Source organism: Dacryopinax primogenitus (genome assembly GCF_000292625.1).
Source record: "Dacryopinax primogenitus strain DJM-731 SS1 chromosome Unknown DACRYscaffold_7, whole genome shotgun sequence".
Taxonomy (NCBI): domain Eukaryota; kingdom Fungi; phylum Basidiomycota; class Dacrymycetes; order Dacrymycetales; family Dacrymycetaceae; genus Dacryopinax; species Dacryopinax primogenitus.
This window is the reverse complement of record NW_024467204.1, coordinates 1,011,882-1,023,693: the sequence shown is the minus strand read 5'-3', so window position 1 is coordinate 1,023,693 and position 11,812 is coordinate 1,011,882. Positions and strand designations below refer to the sequence as shown.

The 11,812-nt window shown below is 52.2% G+C and overlaps 1 protein-coding gene across 1 annotated transcript in view; it reads right to left on the bottom strand.

The window, feature by feature from the left end:
- DACRYDRAFT_21795 (uncharacterized protein) overlaps window positions 1–11,812 on the bottom strand; it is a 79,325-nt gene that overhangs the window by 61,168 nt on the left and 6,345 nt on the right. The window contains exons 4-6 of the mRNA XM_040772551.1: window positions 2,106–2,218; window positions 1,808–1,955; window positions 1,124–1,206 (exon numbers count right to left, since the gene is read on the bottom strand). The gene's annotated coding sequence lies outside the window, so the exon portion shown is untranslated. The remainder of the gene's footprint in view (window positions 1–1,123; window positions 1,207–1,807; window positions 1,956–2,105; window positions 2,219–11,812) is intronic.

The window sequence follows — 11,812 nt, the reverse complement described above, 5'->3', positions numbered from 1 at the left end:
CAGCCGACAGCAACTACTTTATCCCTATCGCCAAAGGCCTAGCTCCCAACTCCAATAACATCATCGACGTCCAATTCCAGGTCCCCATCGGGTACGGTGGCCCGACGGGCGAGTGCTACCTCGTCATCGAAGAGACCCAACTCGGTACCACCCCCGGCCAGCCTATCGCCATCACCTTCCGCTCCGCAGCACCGTTGATCAACGTTGTCGCTGGACCCACCCCTTCTCAGAGCCAGAACGCGAAGCGTGACGCGCCCGGCCCTTCGGGCACTCTCCAGCTGCCGCAGGGTAACGCTGTCTGGGACAACACCGTCGGGCTCGGCCACGTGGTGTACCAAGGCGTCGATCAGCCGTACACCAACTCCCAGGGTGTGACCCACGTCAAGACACACCACATCGAGATCTCGCTCCAGCTCGAGGCTGATAGCAACGATGTCGTCTATCTCGCTAAGGGCCTGGCGCCCAACAGCAACAACGTGGTCGATGCCCAGTTCCAGATACCGGTCGCATACGGCGGGCCAACGGGGAAATATAACCTCATCATCGAGGAGACTCAGCTGGGCACTACCCCGGGCCAGCCTATCCCCATTACCTTCCGCTCCGCTGCGCCGCTTATTAACGTGGTTGCTGACAAGGCTTGAAAGGTTTGTACAGCTGGTGTAGAGGCTCGGACACGATATGATTTGTTACGACACTTATGATTTCTTTTATTCCAATTTGTCCCTAGACACTTGACAATATCATTTTGTATTTATTTATCCATACTTTTCCTGCTTCTTAACCAGAAGGTCGCGCAGTTAGCTTTACACAAGCAGGCTGGGCAGCGGTCCAGCGGAGCATCCAGACATCCCAGACATCCGCGTCTCGATCAAAACAGTATAGGAAACGAACAACACACAGATCATCATTACACTTTTTACCCTTTCGAAGATAAAGAAGAACGAAACAAATGAGCTCAGAGTACATTGAACATTTGCACAAGAAACCACACCCAGGCACCCAAACACCAACAAAGACATGGACACGGACATATGCAAACCTGCAAGAGGGGATAGAAGCGGGAAAGATAATGGGGGATGACGGCAAACCAGTGCCAAGCGCAACCCCGTAACTCCGCAGCTTCTTTCCCACTTGCCGAATGGCTCTGGTTCTTCCCAGCCTTTAACTGCCCGCTCACTCCGAGGACGTTCATCCCCCTCTTCTTCCTGCTTCTCCCCCCGGCTCTCTGCCTTCTTACGAATCGACGACCACCTCCTCGTACGCTGGAGGCTCTTCCGCTTCTTCTCTAGGTGAAACTGGGCGCCCTCGAGTTCCTGACCCTGGCCGCGGGGTAGAGGGAGAAGGCGATGGATGTCGTTGTGCATGTGCGGTGCGAGGTGGAGAGCCACGTACGCGACGGGGATTACTCGGGCCCGCCTCAGGTGCAAGCGGGGACGTCGATCCCCTCCTTACCGGCGGAAGCTCGACGACCGTGATCCCGCTCAACCCACTCCTCCCGCTGCCTCCAGATCTATGCCCCCGCTGGGAGTGCGTTGATTGTGTGGCCGAGACGACAAGACCTGCTGCGCCGGGGAGACGGGTCGACGGTGGGTCTTTCCCCAGTGTACCGGCTTCCAGCCGACGCATGAGGGGGTCGGTGCGGTCCTGATTGGAAGGGGAGGAGGGAGAACGACGGGATTTGATATGCCAGTATACTATGTGTGGTGTTAGCATGGATTGAGGGGATTTGGGGCGGGAGGAGACTGCGGAGGAGGTTGGCGGAACGGAGACAGGGACGTACGGAAGGGAGCTCCTGCGCACGCTACTGCTAAGATGGCCACGACGATGAATACTGCCGGTTCTGGCATCTCTGGTCAACCTCAGTCACAGTTGTGTTCGCCAACGAATTTGGGCGACAATAGACTACACTGAGTAGTTCGTTTCGGGTTCCTCGACAATGACGGACGCTGTCGAGGTCGCCTCATGCAGCACCAGTGCTTGGAATTGACAACAGAATAAAGTGTTAGGATGGGTCTATTTAACTTGCTGCGCAAGACCTTGTGCAGGGTGTACTATTACTGGTGTGAATGGGTGGCCGAGGTCGGAGCGAAGGGAAGAATTTGCACTTTTGTACGATGAGGTAGTTCTGGCGTATAAGCTGGCTAAGGAGGTCGAGTAGGATATGAAATTGGGAGTAGAGATAAGTGAAGAGAAAAGAGAAGGAGGTCGAGGAGGAAGTCATCTGCCTGCTTGTTTGCCTGTTGTTCCATATCCGACAAATCTGGGCGCTAAAAATAGACAATAAATGGAGTGCCTATGTCTATTTTAGGAACGGCGGTGCTGTATTATTGATACACGCGTCAAACAGGACATGACAGGTAAGTATTTTTGGCTCGTGACACCACATATTCATTCTTACTCCTTTCCTCTCTCTTCGAGGTCAATTTTTGCTACTCTTCCAGCGCATCACACAGCGCCATCCATCTTGTATCATGGACCCCATTCGCAACTATAAATACCCTTCTCCGTTGCACATTTTCTCAGCGAACTTGTATTTGGGCGATTCTTTTCCGATGCTGGAAATAGAATTTGTGGGCGGTGGCTATTTTCGGTCCCTTTGGACCGTCTTCGGATTCGGCTGATTTCCTCCGATATCGATAACGATGATGACTGTTCGTAGGTTATTTTTAATTGTTATTCTTTGTCCTCTGCCCTTGGCTTACCCACATATTACCATTCACCTTAAGTTACCGATACTCTCGGCTTCCCATGGGTAACGGTAACTGCAAGGGTCCCGAAAGGTCGTACGACTCTCTGTACCTTCCCGGCCTATTCCACTCCCCTTCTTTCTCTGGGAGCGATCCGGTTCTGAGGCCCTGAATTCTACCCTTGCTTTGCCGGTATTATCACCTGCAGACTTGTCAATAATCACAGACTCAGTTGATATGTACTCATACTTGTTGTTACGTCCAGTGATACAGCATACCATTGTCACCCCAGCCAGCGCAGGTAGCATCATCCAAAGAAGGCAGAACAAAGAACCCACAGAAGTCCTCCGGGAAAGCAAATTGCTGCGCACCCAACACATTCTGGTGCCTTCCGGTCCAGGCACACGGTCGTTCGGCGTATGTCTAGATAGGCTGTCAGACGATAATAGACTTTCTGGATCTCGGGTTGCGCCAGGGATGAGCTTGCTGGCGGGGGATGCAAATTAAATGCTGGTCCTGCGCGTGTCGTCTCTTGTCGGGAGTACTTCGGAGCAAGGTACAAACCACGAGTGGTAACATCGGTTATCCGGTTTTGGCAATCGCATAAACCTGCGAAGAAAGCTCGATCCAGCTCGATATCCAAGGCCAAGCACAGGCGTACTTGCCAATGCATACTGATCACAAGATGATCTTAGGATTGCGCCAAGCAGACAGAGTACCGACAGGGGCAGTATCGTCACCCATACGGTCTCACAAGTCCCAAAGCACTGTGAACAGTATTTCGAGCCAGCTCAACACCAAGGGAAAGTGCGCGTGTACCCGCCAAGCCAAGAAGACCACAAGAATGTATGCGTTTTGTAGCTTTATCTTGCGATACGGATGCAGATCTTGCTGGGAAGATATGCGCCATTTGTGTCCTGACCTGATCTTGGCATGTCCCAACTCGGTTTGCCTTGGGAAGTCCTCCGGCACGTAAAACGAACGGCAAGTCGTATAGTCAAGCACTGGTTCAGAAGTATGACAATGCCGGGAACGACGGCTAGAGAACAGTCAACGTCCGAGCAAAAGCGCGCATGTACTCGCCGCGCTGAGAAGACCGCAAGATGATATGCATTCTAGGTTACGCCAAGGAGCCAGGAATGAAGATATCGCAAGCAGGGGATATTGATAAGGTCTTGATCTGATCTCGGGTTGCCTCGGGTTGTCGTGTCGGAAGTCCTCCGGCATAGAGCAGAGACAATGACGGTCTTGTCATGCACTGGATTTAGGAGTCTAAGGACTACAAACGGCAGAACCAGCTCAACGTCCGAGGCAAGTATAAGAGCACGTGTACTTCCAAGCCCAAGCAGACCACAGACGAAGACGCGTAGAGCTTCTACATCAGTCGGAAAAGAAGCCCTTAGAGGCTGAGCCTCCACCGGCGTGATACAGACGAGGTGTTCTGGGATGCTGAAGGTGGCGGTAAGTCGTTCATCCTCGGTTGGAAGTTGGAGCGTTTACTGGGCGGTCTTGTAAGCACCGGCTTGGGGTTTACTGATGAGTCATCGATTTGATGCCAAGGAGAGTACTGGCTTGGTTTGTAATGATAAGATGTGGGCAACGTGCATGGAAGACCGGAAGCGACCCGTGTAGGCCATTGGTACTTCCTGAACGAAGGAGGATCCCTCCAGTTGTGCGAAAGGAACAGTTACTGTGCGGCTAGAAGCGGAGAAATGCCGAGGATCAGGCGAATCGAGAACAAAAGACAGAACTAGCGTGCTTTGAGCTTGGGTAATGACGTAAATGGAGCGCATACATCTAGCAAGTAAGGTAAGACTTCTGTTCTGCAAGTAGAACGGGCCCGAGGCCCGAGTGTTCCTCGGGTGCCCCAATAAATGCCGAGGCTCAAGCAAGCCAAGGACAAAATGCCAGTACTAGGGTGCATTTGAGCTTGCCGTAGTTATGCATATAAGGAAGTCAAGGAAGGTAGGAACGCTCCATTGCCAATGGAGCAGGAGCCCAGAAGGAAGGAGATGCAGAAAATCGGCGGACCAAGGACATAGATAATGTACTATTGCGCTTGTGAGCTTGCAGTAATGATCCATATGCATGACGGTCAAAGAAGATCGGATCGCTCTTGAGAATGAAAGAATGAGGTTACAGCCGCATCAGTGAGATCCACTCCGTGGCGCCAAGATCTGCACAGCCAGTGATGCAAAGCATCCCGAGTCCATGTAACCCCGAGACGAAGCCAAAAGGAGAATAGATAAGTCCATTGTGGCCACCGACACAAATTCCAACATGTCCAACCAAAGCCAAAGCAAGAGCAGACCACGATAGTTCCGTTGACGACGAGATGGTACGAAAGAAGGGCTGTGCATTCGCTTCCGCGCTTCCCTCCTTTGATAGCGTCTTCCGAGTGCTTCCCTGTGGCGACCCTTCACTCGCGCTCCGCCATATTGCGGAAACCAGCCCTTGTTCATTGTCCCTCACTCGCAACAGAAAAATGGAAATGACCGAAAATCTATGAACAGAAAACAGGCACAAAATTGAGCTTCCACATAATTTGTCTCTGAGTGAGCGGCGGAGGATCCAGGTCTCACGTTCTAACGCGTCGCATCTGTCTCTGAGCGGGTCTAACTGATGTTCTCCACTCGAGGTTGGGCCATGTGTGTCTTGGTCCTGATTCCTACTTAACTGCCTCACGGCTTGCTGCTGGCCTCCTACTGGCCATCCTCCGCCTCCCCGGCGCCAGGACCACTGTGGCAGCGTACATAATGGCCTCCCTCTCTTCAACACCGGATCTCCCATGAACTTCCTTCCTTGTCTTCGCCTTTCTACGTCTGCCCCGCATCGATTCAATAACTATTGTATCCCATCTGCACTTCTACCAAGCTTCGAGATGCTCCCTATTTGGAAGCTGCCAGTACACAGCAAACGGAAATTCTTTGGACAACCGGAGGCGAGCACTCTCCCAGCATTTCTCCATGCCCCTCCAACCGGGCAGGACTCATGGTTTGTCCTCTCCCGCTCAGGGTCGGCACGACAGCGCCAAGCGACTACTTCTGGGAAGCCAAATCAAGTAGGAAAGGGTACTCTCTACTGGCGCCGAATGCACGGGCGGCCTCAGGCAACATTACTGCCTACGCCCCCGTCCTCCCTTCCGTCCTCTCCCGATTACGAAGGCACCCACATGCCGCTTCCCGTTCTACATCGGCCACGATTCCTCGGTCTTGCAGAAATCTTTGCCCAATTCGACACTCCAGATGCGAGAGAAGCAGAGGGTGCGTCCGAATGGTTCCGATTCCAAGTCTACCTCGCCGCACGCAATCTTGTGGCAGACATGATACTCTGGGTAGCGCGAGACTTTGCTGCTGCTGAGAATGCGGCGCGGATGTGGAGGGAAGATCTCCAGGGCTGGGTGGACAGTTTCGAGGAGTGGGAGCTGGGCGGGAACATGTATGACGAGGCTGTTCGAATCGCTGGTGATTTGCCGCGGATCGTCGAAACAGGGGAGAATAGGGGCATACTTCTAGTGAATGATGTGGATCCAATCGTCTGGGATATGCAGGAGGATAAATCAAGGTATGGGGATGATGGGGAATCAGATTGCATGATGGATACGCCGCCTTTGGACCTTTACTCTGACAGGACTGATGTACTTGATATTTCTTCTTAATGTTGTTGTGTAGGTTGTGTGTGGTATTTACTGTATTCTCTGCGATGCTATATCAGTCATCTATTACTCGCCGTTGCGACTGCCCACTCCAGACGAATGAAAGCAGGTGTACCTCATGCAATGACTGCGCCAGCGACGTGTAATTTTTATCAGTGGATTACGTAATCATACATTGTTGTCGTCAGGGTATTCGGTCTTCGTCGACTTGCGCTACAAAATGTCTACCGAAGCTGGGTCTTCATCTACCCCACCTTCGAGAACGAAACAAGTAGACCAGACAGCATTCGAGCGCTGGCGCCGTTCAGCGACGTGGATCACGGGGCTCGGGCTCTCCCCAGAGGATGCAGTATTGCGAGGGCAGGAGGTGGACCAGAAGATGCTGGCCGCGCAGTGGGACCAGTGTGAGAGGTGGAAGCGAGAGTTGGTCTGGTATAGTGCGTTGTGTCTGGAATTTATCATCATCGTGTGCACTGAATTTTTTGCTTTCGCAACTATTGCAGGCCCCGCAGTGGTATTCATGAGGAAGCACCTCGCCCTCCTGGGCCAACCCGTCCCTCCAGAGCAGTTCTTTTGCGAGCCTTGTGAAGCGTACCGGTCTGGAGGCTCAGCAAATGATGGGAGTATCCTTCTGTGCCAGGACAAGATGATGAGCAAGCAGAAGATGGAGGATACTATGGTTCATGAGCTGATACATGTGTACGATCGGACAAAGTTTGACCTCGACTGGACTAATTGTAGACATCATGCTTGCACCGAGGTGAGTCATACCATACCTGCAAAGAAAGAGGAAAGACACTCATGCATAACACAGATCCGAGCTAGCAACCTCTCTGGCGACTGCAAGTGGAATCGGGAAGTCATGCGTGGTTTCTTCGGGTTCACTAAACAACACCAGGAATGCGTACGACGTCGAGCTATTATGGCCGTAGAATCGAATCAGGCATGCGCCGGTCCGGGAGTGGCGGAGAAAGCAGTAGACGAGGTGTTCGCAAGTTGTATAAAGGACACTCGGCCATTCGATGAGGTGCGTTGCAGGCTTAGAATTCCAACGAGAGAACTGATATAAACCCGCGGCAGATCTTCTAGGGGAGACGTGGGATGGATACTATATTCGACACATATCCCCTGTATTTGTGTCGCTATAATCGAACCCCCCATTCCGATCGCAATTCGGTCGGTATGCCTTCCGCATTGGGGAATCCTTGGCCGGGCTATCATTGGTATGTAGCAAGATACCCGCTTGACTGGCAACAATTCCGATACGCTCTCCAAGCTCTCATATCAACTTTCAATTCGAACAGTCATCAGAATGTAGCACATCCCCGCTCATAGCACGTCGGTCCGGTCATCGACATGGCCCAGAAAGGAAACCTGTCCCGCTCCCCGCGAGTTCGGACCGAGAAGCCATGCGCTGACCCCCACAGGCACTATACTTGGGTCCCCTCCCCGACGATGCTCCGCGGGCAGAATTCTTCTCCTCTGTGGAGGTTTACTCTTTATGACGGATTATATGTAGCTCTCGGTAATCTGAGCATGCTGGCTGCTCTATACTACTCGTTCCCTCCGCGACTCTATGGTCATCGTCGCTTGGATATCTGGAGTCCTCCTGTTTCTTGAGCCCTTCTGAGCGACATGGTTAACTACGAGTACTTGACAGAGGAGCAGCGGCAGCATTTCCTCGAGCATGGCTGGCTTCGCATCCCCAACGCGATCAACCCGAAGTATCTGGATGCTTGGATGGCCGACGGCTGGGTGCGCCTGGGGTTCGACGGGAGCGACGTGAGCACATGGACCGATGAATATGTCAAGCTTCCGAGGCACAGGGAGGTGCCAGTTGCAGGTGCGTCTCCCTAACTCTTATCTTGTTTAATGCCGCTCGCCCTAGGACGAAAGTCTGATTTATATAACTACTAGAGTTTTGTCCGGATGCGTACAAAGCGATGATCGAGATTGTCGGCGGGCCCGACAAAATCGATCCCAACCGAGAGACACACCACGGTGATCAGTTCATCATTAACAGTGGCACTGAGTACTGGAGAGATGTGTGTGATTGTTCTCATCTCCTTAACCAGCACTGGGCATATCTCTGATGCAATCATATTAGCACGACCAGAAACCGCAAGAAGCTGGTGGTTGGCACACCGACAACGACTGGTATCGCCAATTCGTCGACTCTTCGGGCAACGCTCTCACCGTCATACACTGCTTTACCGATATTCCCGCACGGGGCGGAGGCACCTGGCTGTGCGAGGATGGCATCACGGGCATCGTGGACCACCTTTACGTACATCCGGAGGGCTTGGATCCACCATTCGACCAATTGTATGCGCATATTCCGCAATGCGAGAAGTTCGTCGAGGTGACGGCCAAGGCTGGCGATACGCTCATCTTGCATGGACTGCTACCGCACACTGCCAGCAAGAACCACCTGAGGACGCAGCGGGTGATCACCAATCCGCATGTGAATATGAAGGAGCCCTACAACCTGAATCGAGAGAACCCCGAGGACTATGTGAGCTGCGTTTGTCTTCGTCATGAGAGAGGATTGTACTTACGAAGTCCGTGCATAGTCACTCTGCGAACTCTACATTCTCAACGCACTGGGAAAGAAACGCGTGTTGCCTAGCGAGTGGCAACCCACTGCACCGCGTAAAGTGTACTACCCACGGAACTACAGTGAGTCTCGCCTCCCTTTTTCCTGCTTTCTCCATACTTGCGGAGCTCTAGCGTTTAAGAAGGCTCGTGTACAAGAAGAACTCGGACGCATGATTGCGCACGCCGTGGCGCAAGGTCTGTCGCCCCAGAGCGTGGACAGCGTCTACTTGCGAAGCGAGGAGGAGATCAAAGTGCACGAGAAACGCAACGGACTCGCAGCGCCCCCAGGTCCGAACGCATTCCCTGAGGGTACGAAGAAGTATTATAAGATGGATGTGAAGCGTGGGGAAGATTGAACTATGTAGATAGCCATATTTCATTCCTATAAACTTCATGTTACAGCGTTCTTCTACACCTTTATTTTCCTGTTGTCTCTGTGCTATAGTCGGGGATATCCATCCCAGCCTGCCTTGCTCGTGCCAACACCCGCCATGCCTGTCGCAGCATGGGCATATCGATCATTTCTGTCCTTCCGTTCACTTCGAGTCCGAATGCGCCTGCCCCCTGCTCGCTGTTCGCTTTCTCCATGCCTGTGAGAATGAGGCTGGCACGACGAACTTCAGCGGAGGAGGGTAGGAAAGTTTTATTATATATGGAAAGTTGAGAGGGATGAATTGCTTGCTGTTCATTGATTCAATAACCATTCGGGAATCAAAGAGGGACTATAGTAAAGAAACATACCTTGCCATCATAGCCCATCTCCCTTGCCTCCGTCGCTTCGTCTCGAGCAACCTGCTCATCCTTGTAGTCCACACACACCTGCATCGCACTACTCTCAATATTGGACGACTGGCAGGGGGTATTATAGATGTACCATGTCAATCGCCATCAGACCGTAGGCCTTTGCGGCTGTTGCTAGCCGAGCTCGAGGATACAGGAGCTCTCGCCGGGACGGAGTGCGGACAATCCCGCCGTCGGCACAGTCTGCGGATGGTCAATATTCTTTGATAATCCACGTTTCACGTAGACGCAGAGACTCACAGTCCTCAGCAGCGAACTATAGGTAGTGTTCAGTGTTTATTGGATGTCTCGACAAGAGATTAATGCACCAGTAATGCACTGAGCTTGACCCCTCCACGGCTTCTCCACGATGCGATATCTCCAACCGACCACATTCCCCGCGCACTCTCAATGCTTGCCACCACATCCAACCTCCGGTCGATACCCCTGGCAGTATGTACAACCCCTGCGAATATGTTGAGCTCTGACGGAGAATGCACCTTCGGAAGCACGATGGTGTTCACATTGCTGTGGGGTAACTGTACTAATTCATAAGCAAAGAGCACAGCTTAATGAAGGCAAAAATGCGCACCACAGCTTTCAAATCATCCTCCCAACCCTCTGCACCTACTGCCTGTGGGCGAACAGCTACATTCTTCCCCTTCAAAGCGTCTGCCTCGCTTGCCAAGAATTCTGTCAGAGCCTTGCGTGCATGGGGTTTTGCCGACGCAGATACTGAATCTTCAAGGTCGTAAATGAGAAGATCTGCATTAGCGGAGAGAGATTTCTGAAGCATTCGCGTGTTGCTTGAGGGTACTGTTCGGCCAGGTCATCCACCCCGAACTCCGAACCGGATGATAACCGAAGTACCGTATAATAATGACCGCAATAGTCTCACATCCGGCAGTTCGGTATGGCAGAATCTGGTCAGATGCCTAGCCGTCCTGGAACAAACGAGAAAACGCCATATGGAAGACATCATGGTTGTACGTGAGTGTATCTTTCCTGCGCACTTTCGGATTCGGTGCATCAGGTGCCGAATGAGATTGTGGGGCAAATATGTCAAGCGCTCAGACCCTGAACACTTGATGTTGAACAACCTCGACTGAAGGTTATTGGCCTAATTCTGTGCACAGACCATGTCAGCCTCCATAATACAACAGGTAGCAAGAGCAATGGAGCGCATCGCTCCCCTTTCGCTGGCGGAACCATGGGATAATGTCCGTTTCTTATCCACTTTTCAATTCTCATCGCCGGATTGACACCAGTGAGGTAGGTAGGCATACTCCTAGGTATGTTCTTTTCCACTTGGAAACAAAATTCTTGGAATGACAAACGATAGAGGCCGTGAAACCGCGCACGGAACGCCGTGTATTGCTCACGATTGAGTGAGTATGTCATTCCTGCGACCACCCTACACCATTCACCTTGCGAATAAGCATAACACCTCACGTTCTTGCTGAAGCACTGGCAAACCCTCCGTCGGCCATAATATCCTACCACCCTCCTATATTCAGTGGTCTTAAATCTCTCACCCAGTCGGTTCCTCTACAGAAAACTCTCCTCACAGTAGCTCGGGAGGGAATCTCCGTCTACACGCCCCATACCGCACTCGACAGCACACATGAGGGGGTGAACTGGTGGATTGCGAGAGCGTTTAATGGCATGGGTGGTCGCTGGGAAGCATGGGATAGATCTGGTGGGATTGTGCACCTGCCGAAGCCAGCGGTGGTGGGTGATGTCGTCCGGGCAATTAAGGCGCACCTCGGCGTTGAATCCGGTACGCATTCTTTCCTTTCAACTTATCAATCATTCGAACAATACCATCTAACGTTTTCCGGGAAGTCAACGTCGGGACAATGAACCCTCAAAATACAATAAGCAAAATTGCCCTATGCGCAGGTTCTGGAGGTTCGGCCATACAAGAGCAAGGACAGAACGCAGACTGCTGGTTCACGGGGGAGATGTCACACGTACGTCCATTTTCGCAACCACAAAAACGCGTGGTATGATTTACCCATTGAACAGCATGATGTCCTAGCTGCTGTCGCTCAGGGAAAAACCGTACTCCTTTGTGAGTCGCCCGTCCCCT